We start from the raw sequence: 10,903 nt of genomic DNA on the forward strand, positions 1-10,903 counted from the left end.
GAGACCGTGCTAAACAGAGAGACAGATGAGACCATGCTTAACAGAGAGACAGATAAGACCATGCTAAACAGAGAGACAGATGAGACCGTGCTAAACAGAGAGACAGATGAGACCATGCTAAACAGAGAGACAGATGAGACCATGCTAAACAGAGAGACAGGTGAGACCATGCTTAACAGGGAGGCAGATGAGACCATGCTTAACAGAGAAACAGATGAGACCATGCTAAACAGAGAGACAGATGAGACCATGCTTATCAGAGAGACAGACGAGACCATGCTTAACAGAGAGACATATGAGACCATGCTAAACAGAGAGACAGTTGAGACCATGCTTAACATAGAAACAAATGAGACCATGCTTAACAGAGAGACAGATGAGACCATGCTAAACAGAGAGACAGATGAGACCATGCTTAACAGAGAGACAGATGAGACCATGCTAAACAGAGAGACAGATGAGACCATGCTAAACAGAGAGGCAGATGAGACCATGCTTAACAGAAAGACAGATGAGACCATGCTAAACAGAGAGACAGATGAGACCATGCTTAACAGAGAGACAGATGAGACCATGCTAAACAGAGAGACAGATGAGACCATGCTCAACAGAGAGACAGATGAGACCATGCTTAACAGAGAGACAGAGGAGACCATGCTAAACAGAGAGACAGATGAGACCATGCATAACAGGGAGGCAGATGAGACCATGCTTGACAGAGAGACAGATACGACCATGCTAAACAGAGAGACAGATGAGACCATGTTTAACAGAGAGACAGATGAAACCGTGCTAAACAGAGTGACAGATGAGACCATGCTAAACTGAGACACAGATGAGACCATGCTCAACAGAGAGACAGATGATACCATGCTTAACAAAGAGACAGATGAGACCATGCTTAACAGAGAGACAGATGAGACCATGCTTAACATGGAGGCAGATGAGACCATGCTTAACAGAGAAACAGATGAGACCATGCTAAACAGAGAGACAGATGAGACCATGCTTAACAGGGAGGCAGATGAGACCATGCTTAACAGAGAGACAGATAAGACCATGCTAAACAGAGAGACATATGAGACCATGCTAAACAGAGAGACAGATGAGACCATGCTAAACAGAGGACAGATGAGACCATGCTCAACAGAGAGACAGATGATACCATGCTTAACAGAGAGACAGATGAGACCATGCTTAACAGAGAGACATATGAGACCATGCTTAACAGAGAGACAGATGAGACCATGCTAAACAGAGAGACAGATGAGACCATGCTTAACAGGGAGACAGATGAGACCATGCTTAACAGAGAGACAGATGAGACCATGCTTAACAGGGAGACAGATGAAACCATGCTAAACAGAGAGACAGATAAGACCATGCTAAACAGAGACACAGATGAGACCATGCTAAACAGAGAGACAGATGAGACCATGCTTAACAAAGAGACAGATGAGACCATGCTAAACAGAGAGACAGGTGAGACCATGCTTAACAGGGAGGCAGATGAGACCATGCTTAACAGAGAAACAGATGAGACCTTGCTAAACAGAGAGACAGATGAGACCATGCTCAACAGAGAGACAGATGAGACCATGCTCAACAGAGAGACAGATGAGACCATGCTTAACAGAGAGACAGATGAGACCATGCTTAACAGAAATACAGATAAGACCATGCTTAACAGAGAGACAGATGAGACCGTGCTAAACAGAGAGACAGATGAGACCATGCTTAACAGAGAGACAGATAAGACCATGCTAAACAGAGAGACAGATGAGACCGTGCTAAACAGAGAGACAGATGAGACCATGCTAAACAGAGAGACAGATGAGACCATGCTAAACAGAGAGACAGGTGAGACCATGCTTAACAGGGAGGCAGATGAGACCATGCTTAACAGAGAAACAGATGAGACCATGCTAAACAGAGAGACAGATGAGACCATGCTTATCAGAGAGACAGACGAGACCATGCTTAACAGAGAGACATATGAGACCATGCTAAACAGAGAGACAGTTGAGACCATGCTTAACATAGAAACAAATGAGACCATGCTTAACAGAGAGACAGATGAGACCATGCTAAACAGAGAGACAGATGAGACCATGCTTAACAGAGAGACAGATGAGACCATGCTAAACAGAGAGACAGATGAGACCATGCTAAACAGAGAGGCAGATGAGACCATGCTTAACAGAAAGACAGATGAGACCATGCTAAACAGAGAGACAGATGAGACCATGCTTAACAGAGAGACAGATGAGACCATGCTAAACAGAGAGACAGATGAGACCATGCTCAACAGAGAGACAGATGAGACCATGCTTAACAGAGAGACAGAGGAGACCATGCTAAACAGAGAGACAGATGAGACCATGCATAACAGGGAGGCAGATGAGACCATGCTTGACAGAGAGACAGATACGACCATGCTAAACAGAGAGACAGATGAGACCATGTTTAACAGAGAGACAGATGAAACCGTGCTAAACAGAGTGACAGATGAGACCATGCTAAACTGAGACACAGATGAGACCATGCTCAACAGAGAGACAGATGATACCATGCTTAACAAAGAGACAGATGAGACCATGCTTAACAGAGAGACAGATGAGACCATGCTTAACATGGAGGCAGATGAGACCATGCTTAACAGAGAAACAGATGAGACCATGCTAAACAGAGAGACAGATGAGACCATGCTTAACAGGGAGGCAGATGAGACCATGCTTAACAGAGAGACAGATAAGACCATGCTAAACAGAGAGACATATGAGACCATGCTAAACAGAGAGACAGATGAGACCATGCTAAACAGAGGACAGATGAGACCATGCTCAACAGAGAGACAGATGATACCATGCTTAACAGAGAGACAGATGAGACCATGCTTAACAGAGAGACATATGAGACCATGCTTAACAGAGAGACAGATGAGACCATGCTAAACAGAGAGACAGATGAGACCATGCTAAACAGAGAGACAGATGAGACCATGCTTAACAGAGAGACATATGAGACCATGCTAAACAGAGAGACAGATGAGACCATGCTTAACATAGAAACAAATGAGACCATTCTTAACAGAGAGACAGATGAGACCATGCTAAACAGAGAGACAGATGAGACCATGCTTAACAAAGAGACAGATGAGACCATGCTTAACAGAGACAGATGAGACCATGCTAAACAGAGAGACAGATGAGACCATGCTAAACAGAGAGACAGATGAGACAATGCTAAACAGAGAAACAGATGAGACCATGCTAAACAGAGAGACAGATGAGACCATGCTTATCAGAGAGACAGATGAGACCATGCTTAACAGAAAGACAGATGAGACCATGCTAAACAGAGAGACAGATGAGACCATGCTTAACAGAGAGACAGATGAGACCATGCTAAACAGAGAGACAGATGAGACCATGCTCAACAGAGAGACAGATGAGACCATGCTTAACAGAGAGACAGAGGAGACCATGCTAAACAGAGAGACAGATGAGACCATGCATAACAGGGAGGCAGATGAGACCATGCTTGACAGAGAGACAGATACGACCATGCTAAACAGAGAGACAGATGAGACCATGTTTAACAGAGAGACAGATGAAACCGTGCTAAACAGAGTGACAGATGAGACCATGCTAAACTGAGACACAGATGAGACCATGCTCAACAGAGAGACAGATGATACCATGCTTAACAAAGAGACAGATGAGACCATGCTTAACAGAGAGACAGATGAGACCATGCTTAACATGGAGGCAGATGAGACCATGCTTAACAGAGAAACAGATGAGACCATGCTAAACAGAGAGACAGATGAGACCATGCTTAACAGGGAGGCAGATGAGACCATGCTTAACAGAGAGACAGATAAGACCATGCTAAACAGAGAGACATATGAGACCATGCTAAACAGAGAGACAGATGAGACCATGCTAAACAGAGGACAGATGAGACCATGCTCAACAGAGAGACAGATGATACCATGCTTAACAGAGAGACAGATGAGACCATGCTTAACAGAGAGACATATGAGACCATGCTTAACAGAGAGACAGATGAGACCATGCTAAACAGAGAGACAGATGAGACCATGCTAAACAGAGAGACAGATGAGACCATGCTTAACAGAGAGACATATGAGACCATGCTAAACAGAGAGACAGATGAGACCATGCTTAACATAGAAACAAATGAGACCATTCTTAACAGAGAGACAGATGAGACCATGCTAAACAGAGAGACAGATGAGACCATGCTTAACAAAGAGACAGATGAGACCATGCTTAACAGAGACAGATGAGACCATGCTAAACAGAGAGACAGATGAGACCATGCTAAACAGAGAGACAGATGAGACAATGCTAAACAGAGAAACAGATGAGACCATGCTAAACAGAGAGACAGATGAGACCATGCTTATCAGAGAGACAGATGAGACCATGCTTAACAAAGAGACAGATGAGACCATGCTCAACAGAGAGACAGATGAGACCATGCTCAACAGAGAGACAGATGAGACCATGCTTAACAGAGAGACATATGAGACCATGCTAAACAGAGAGACAGTTGAGACCATGCTTAACATAGAAACAAATGAGACCATGCTTAACAGAGAGACAGATGAGACCATGCTAAACAGAGAGACAGATGAGACCATGCTAAACAGAGAGACAGATGAGACCATGCTAAACAGAGAGACAGATGAGACCAAGCTAAACAGAGAGGCAGATGAGACCATGCTTAACAGAAAGACAGATGAGACCATGCTAAACAGAGAGACAGATGAGACCATGCTTAACAGAGAGACAGATGAGACCATGCTAAACAGAGAGACAGATGAGACCATGCTCAACAGAGAGACAGATGAGAACATGCTTAACAGAGAGACAGAGGAGACCATGCTAAACAGAGAGACAGATGAGACCATGCATAACAGGGAGGCAGATGAGACCATGCTTAACAGAGAGACAGATAAGACCATGCTAAACAGAGAGAGAGATGCAACCATGCTTAACAGAGAGACAGATGAGACCATGCTAAACAGAGAGACAGATGAGACCATGCTAAACAGAGACACAGATGAGACCATGCTCAACAGAGAGACAGATGATACCATGCTTAACAAAGAGACAGATGAGACCATGCTTAACAGAGAGACAGATGAGACCATGCTTAACATGGAGGCAGATAAGACCATGCTTAAGAGAGAAACAGATGAGACCATGCTTAACAGAGAGACAGATAAGACCATGCTAAACAGAGAGACAGATGAGACCATGCTAAACAGAGAGACAGATGAGACCATGCTAAACAGAGAGACAGATGAGACCATGCTCAACAGAGAGACAGATGATACCATGCTTAACAGAGAGACAGATGAGACCATGCTTAACAGAGAGACATATGAGACCATGCTTAACAGAGAGACAGATGAGACCATGCTAAACAGAGAGACAGATGAGACCATGCTTAACAGAGAGACATATGAGACCATGCTAAACAGAGAGACAGATGAGACCATGCTTAACATAGAAACAAATGAGACCATTCTTAACAGAGAGACAGATGAGACCATGCTAAACAGAGAGACAGATGAGACCATGCTAAACAGAGAGACAGATGAGACCATGCTAAACAGAGAGACAGATGAGACCATGCTTAACAGAGAGACAGATGAGACCATGCTAAACAGAGAGACAGATGAGACCATGCTCAACAGAGAGACAGATGAGACCATGCTTAACAGAGAGACAGGTGAGACCATGCTTAACAGGGAGGCAGATGAGACCATGCTTAACAGAGAAACAGATGAGACCATGCTAAACAGAGAGACAGATGAGACCATGCTTAACAGGGAGGCAGATGAGACCATGCTTAACAGAGAGACAGATAAGACCATGCTAAACAGAGAGACAGATGAGACCATGCTTAACAGAGAGACAGATGAAACCATGCTAAACAGAGAGACAGATGAGACCATGCTTAACAGAGAGACAGATGAGACCATGCTTAACAGAGAGACAGATGAGACCATGCTCAACAGAGAGACAGATGAGACCATGCTTAACAGAGAAACATATGAGACCATGGTTAACAGAGAAACAAATGAGACCATGCTTAACAGAGAGACAGATGAGACCATGCTAAACAGAGAGACATATGAGACCATGCTAAACAGAGAGACAGATGAGACCATGCTAAACAGAGACACAGATGAGACCATGCTTAACAGAGAGACAGATGAGACCATGCTTAACAGGGAGACAGATGAGACCATGCTTAACAGAGAGACAGATGAGACCATGCTTAACAGGGAGACAGATGAAACCATGCTAAACAGAGAGACAGATAAGACCATGCTAAACAGAGACACAGATGAGACCATGCTAAACAGAGAGACAGATGAGACCATGCTTAACAAAGAGACAGATGAGACCATGCTAAACAGAGAGACAGGTGAGACCATGCTTAACAGGGAGGCAGATGAGACCATGCTTAACAGAGAAACAGATGAGACCTTGCTAAACAGAGAGACAGATGAGACCATGCTAAACAGAGAGACAGATGAGACCATGCTCAACAGAGAGACAGATGAGACCATGCTTAACAGAGAGACAGATGAGACCATGCTTAACAGAAATACAGATAAGACCATGCTTAACAGAGAGACAGATGAGACCGTGCTAAACAGAGAGACAGATGAGACCGTGCTTAACAGAGAGACAGATAAGACCATGCTAAACAGAGAGACAGATGAGACCGTGCTAAACAGAGAGACAGATGAGACCATGCTAAACAGAGAGACAGATGAGACCATACTTAACAGAGAGACAGATGAGACCATGCTTAGCAAAGAGACAGATGAGACCATGCTAAACAGAGAGACAGATGAGACCATGCTAAACAGAGAGACAGATCAGACCATGCTAAACAGAGACACAGATGAGACCATGCTTAACAGAGAGACAGATGAGACCATGCTAAACAGAGAGACAGATGAGACCATGCTAAACAGAGACACAGATGAGACCATGCTAAACAGAGAGACAGAGGAGACCATGCTAAACAGAGAGACAGATAAGACCATGCTTAACAGAGAGACAGATGAGACCATGCTTAACAGAGAGACAGATGAGACCATGCTTAACAGAGAGACAGACGAGACCATGCTAAACAGAGAGACAGATAAGACCATGCTAAACAGAGAGACAGATGAGACCATGCTTAACAGAGAGACAGATAAGACCATGCTAAACAGAGAGACAGATGAGACCATGCTTAACAGAGAGACAGATGAGACCATGCTTAACAGAGAGACAGATGAGACCCTGCTAAACAGAGAGACAGATGAGACCATGCTAAACAGAGAGACAGATGTGACCATGCTAAACAGAGAGACAGATGTGACCATGCTCAACAGAGAGACAGATGAGACCATGCTTAACAGAGAGACAGATGAGACCATGCTTAACAAAGAGACAGATGAGACCATGCTTAACAGAGAGACAGAGGAGACCATGCTAAACAGAGAGACAGATGAGACCATGCTAAACAGGGAGGCAGATGAGACCATGCTAAACAGGGAGGCAGATGAGACCATGTTTTTTTTTATCCCATTTTCTCCCCAATTTTCGTGGTATCCAATCGCTAGTAATTACTACCTTGTCTCATCGCTACAACTCCCGTACGGGCTCGGGAGAGACGAAGGTCGAAAGCCATGCGTCCTCCGAAGCACAACCCAACCAGCCGTACTGCTTCTTAACACAGCGCGCCTCCAACCCGGAAGCCAGCCGCACCAATGTGTCGGAGGAAACACCGTGTACCTGGCCCCCTTGGCTGGCGCGCACTGCGCCCGGCCCGCCACAGGAGTCGCTGGAGCGCGATGAGACAAGGATATCCCTACCGGCCAAACCCTCCCTACCCCGGACGACGCTATGCCAATTGTGCGTCGCCCCACGGACCTCCCGGTCGCGGCCGGCTGCGACAGAGCCTGGGCGCGAACCCAGAGACTCTGGTGGCGCAGTTAGCACTGCGATGCAGTGCCCTAGACCACTGCGCCACCCGGGAGGCCCCGAGACCATGCTTAACAGAGAGACAGATGAGACCATGCTAAACAGAGAGACAGATGAGACCATGATTAACAGAGAGACAGATGAGACCATACTAAACAGAGAGGCAGATGAGACCATGCTAAACAGAGAGACATATGAGACCATGCTTAACAGAGAGACAGATGAGACCATGCTAAACAGAGAGACAGATGAGACCATGCTAAACAGAGAGACAGATGAGACCATGCTTAACAGAGAGACAGATGAGACCATGCTAAACAGAGAGACAGATGAGACCATGCTTAACAGAGAGACAGATGAGACCATGCTCAACAGAGAGACAGATGAGACCATGCTTAACAGAGAGACAGATGAGACCATGCTAAACAGAGAGACATATGAGACCATGCTTAACAGAGAGACAGATGAGACCATGCTAAACAGAGAGACAGATGAGACCATGCTCAACAGAGAGACAGATGAGACCATGCTAAACAGAGAGACAGATAAGACCATGCTAAACAGAGAGACATATGAGACCATGCTTAACAGAGAGACAGATAAGACCATGCTAAACAGAGAGACAGATGAGACCATGCTAAACAGAGAGACAGATGAGACCATGCTAAACAGAGAGACAGATGAGACCATGCTAAACAGAGACACAGATGAGACCATGCTTAACAGAGAGACAGATGAGACCATGCTTAACAGAGAGACAGATGAGACCATGCTAAACAGAGAATGAACAGTGGTTGGAGGGGAGAACATCTGTTTGTTGGCATAGAAAACTTAAAGAGACATTCTCAGCTCTTTCCCTCAGACAATGTGGCTAATGCATCACACTGGAATGCACTGGTGACCAATCAGGTAATCAAGCAAACTCAGTTTCTGGATGAGTGAGGCATACAGCAAATGGAAATAACTCACTCATTGAGATTCGGCACCTTACTTTAACTAGAAATAAGTTTAGCATTATCAAACTTCTGAATAATTTGAACCCAGTTGAAAAAGCATTAATTGCAGGTAAGTCTCTCACTCATAATGCTTCTTATTGTTGCTCTCTCATTTGAGAATGCAGGCCTTGTAGCTCTGAGAATCAGTATGGCCACTCCTACCTTGAACCATATCAACATGCAGGACTGAGACTGGGATCCAGGTTTAATTGGTTTAATGTAAATGGGAAGCCAAGGGGAAGCATCGGTGGCACACCTGAGGAGAGTGAACACAATGTTATTTTTACAGGGAAAACAGAGAGCAGTGTCACACCAACTTATTGTGAAGGGATGTCTTTTTCACTTCAGCTAACATCCCCCTATCTCTCCCTCTCTTTTGCCCTCTCTCATTCCCTTTCTCACCCTCTCTAGGTCTCTCTCTCCTTCTCTTTCCTTCTCTCTCTTGCTCTCTCTCTCTGTGATTCTGTGATTATATCGCCCCATTTCTACCTCCCCCTATACTCAAACAGCTACCATGTCATGCTATCTGACGTATCTGTAGTGAAACATGTTTCCCTAGAACCAATATAGACCATGCCTATTCCATCAAACTAACAATGATTTAACAGCTAATGCATCAACATGTCAACCATAGACACAGAATGGGATGTTGTGAAGCATATAGTCTGTATGAAGCAATCACATACTACAGAATATAACCAACTACAGAGGTAAGTAACATGTTATTATTGTATAGCAGTAGTGTGATGTCTCTAGCAATGGTATTGTGTCAGGGTTGTGTAAGTATTGTGTCATTATTGTGTCAGTATTGAGCAGTGCACACTGACACCACTGAGCCTTGTTAGTGTCTGAGGTGCTGTGTTTAAATATAAACGCTTCCTCAGGCCTACAGACGATCACTGTGGTCTCAGCTGCAGAGCTTTAGGGACAGTGTGCCTCTAATACACTCCTATCAAACACATAGCAAAGCAGTCTCCATTCTTCTGTCCCTCTCACTAGCACAAAACATCCACTCTAATGACTGCCTTTAAACACATCAACACGACACTCAGACACGAGTCGATAGGGATTCAATCTTTACCTTTAGGAGTTAAGTTCTCATTTACAGTCCCAAATTAAATCTGACATTATTATACAAAGTAGAAAAGTGTTGTATTTAAATGTAGCTCTGCAGAAAGTAATGTCTAAATGGGCTGAGTAAGAGCCCTGACCCCTAAGAACCCTAAGTAGGACATGACACTCCCAGAATTCCTAGTGGAGTCTCCTGATAGTGTGTGAGTCATGGGTAAAGATCCCTCTCTAAGTGTTTAGTACCCTCCTGACCTTTCCACTAGGTTGGAGCTGAGGTTGCCCATAGTAACGCCAATCAAACTACTCATTATGCTAATTGTTCACCGGAGAAAACGAGCTTCGTGTTTCCACAGATACACAGTGTACTATGATATCCTCTCAGACGAAACCAATGAATGACACATTTTTATTTGAGATGTCCTAATCTACAATATCGTGCATGCATACATTTACACGCAAAACTGTACACACACACACTCAAATACACACCTTCCACCTCACCCATTTTTGCGTTTAAACTGCCTTGTTGAAGCTGTGCACCTTGACTATGTTCCCTTGAGCCCATTCTTACTCTTTCCATTATTTATCAGCTCTCTGACAAGAGCAGGGAAGCTGATTTCTGTCGTGTTTCAAGATGATGTGCATATGAAAAGAGCCTGTTGCCTGAAAAGGTCAGACAAGGAAATGGGAAGCTTGACTTGCCTAGAATGTAAAGAGACCAACTCCCACCGTTTACTGTTCAGCCAGAACTTTTCCTTTAGGATTTGGATTTTGGCTAAGTGCCACAGGACTTATAAATCCATTCTCTGA

This window comes from Salvelinus fontinalis, chromosome 23 (assembly GCF_029448725.1).
Source record: "Salvelinus fontinalis isolate EN_2023a chromosome 23, ASM2944872v1, whole genome shotgun sequence".
NCBI lineage: Eukaryota > Metazoa > Chordata > Actinopteri > Salmoniformes > Salmonidae > Salvelinus > Salvelinus fontinalis.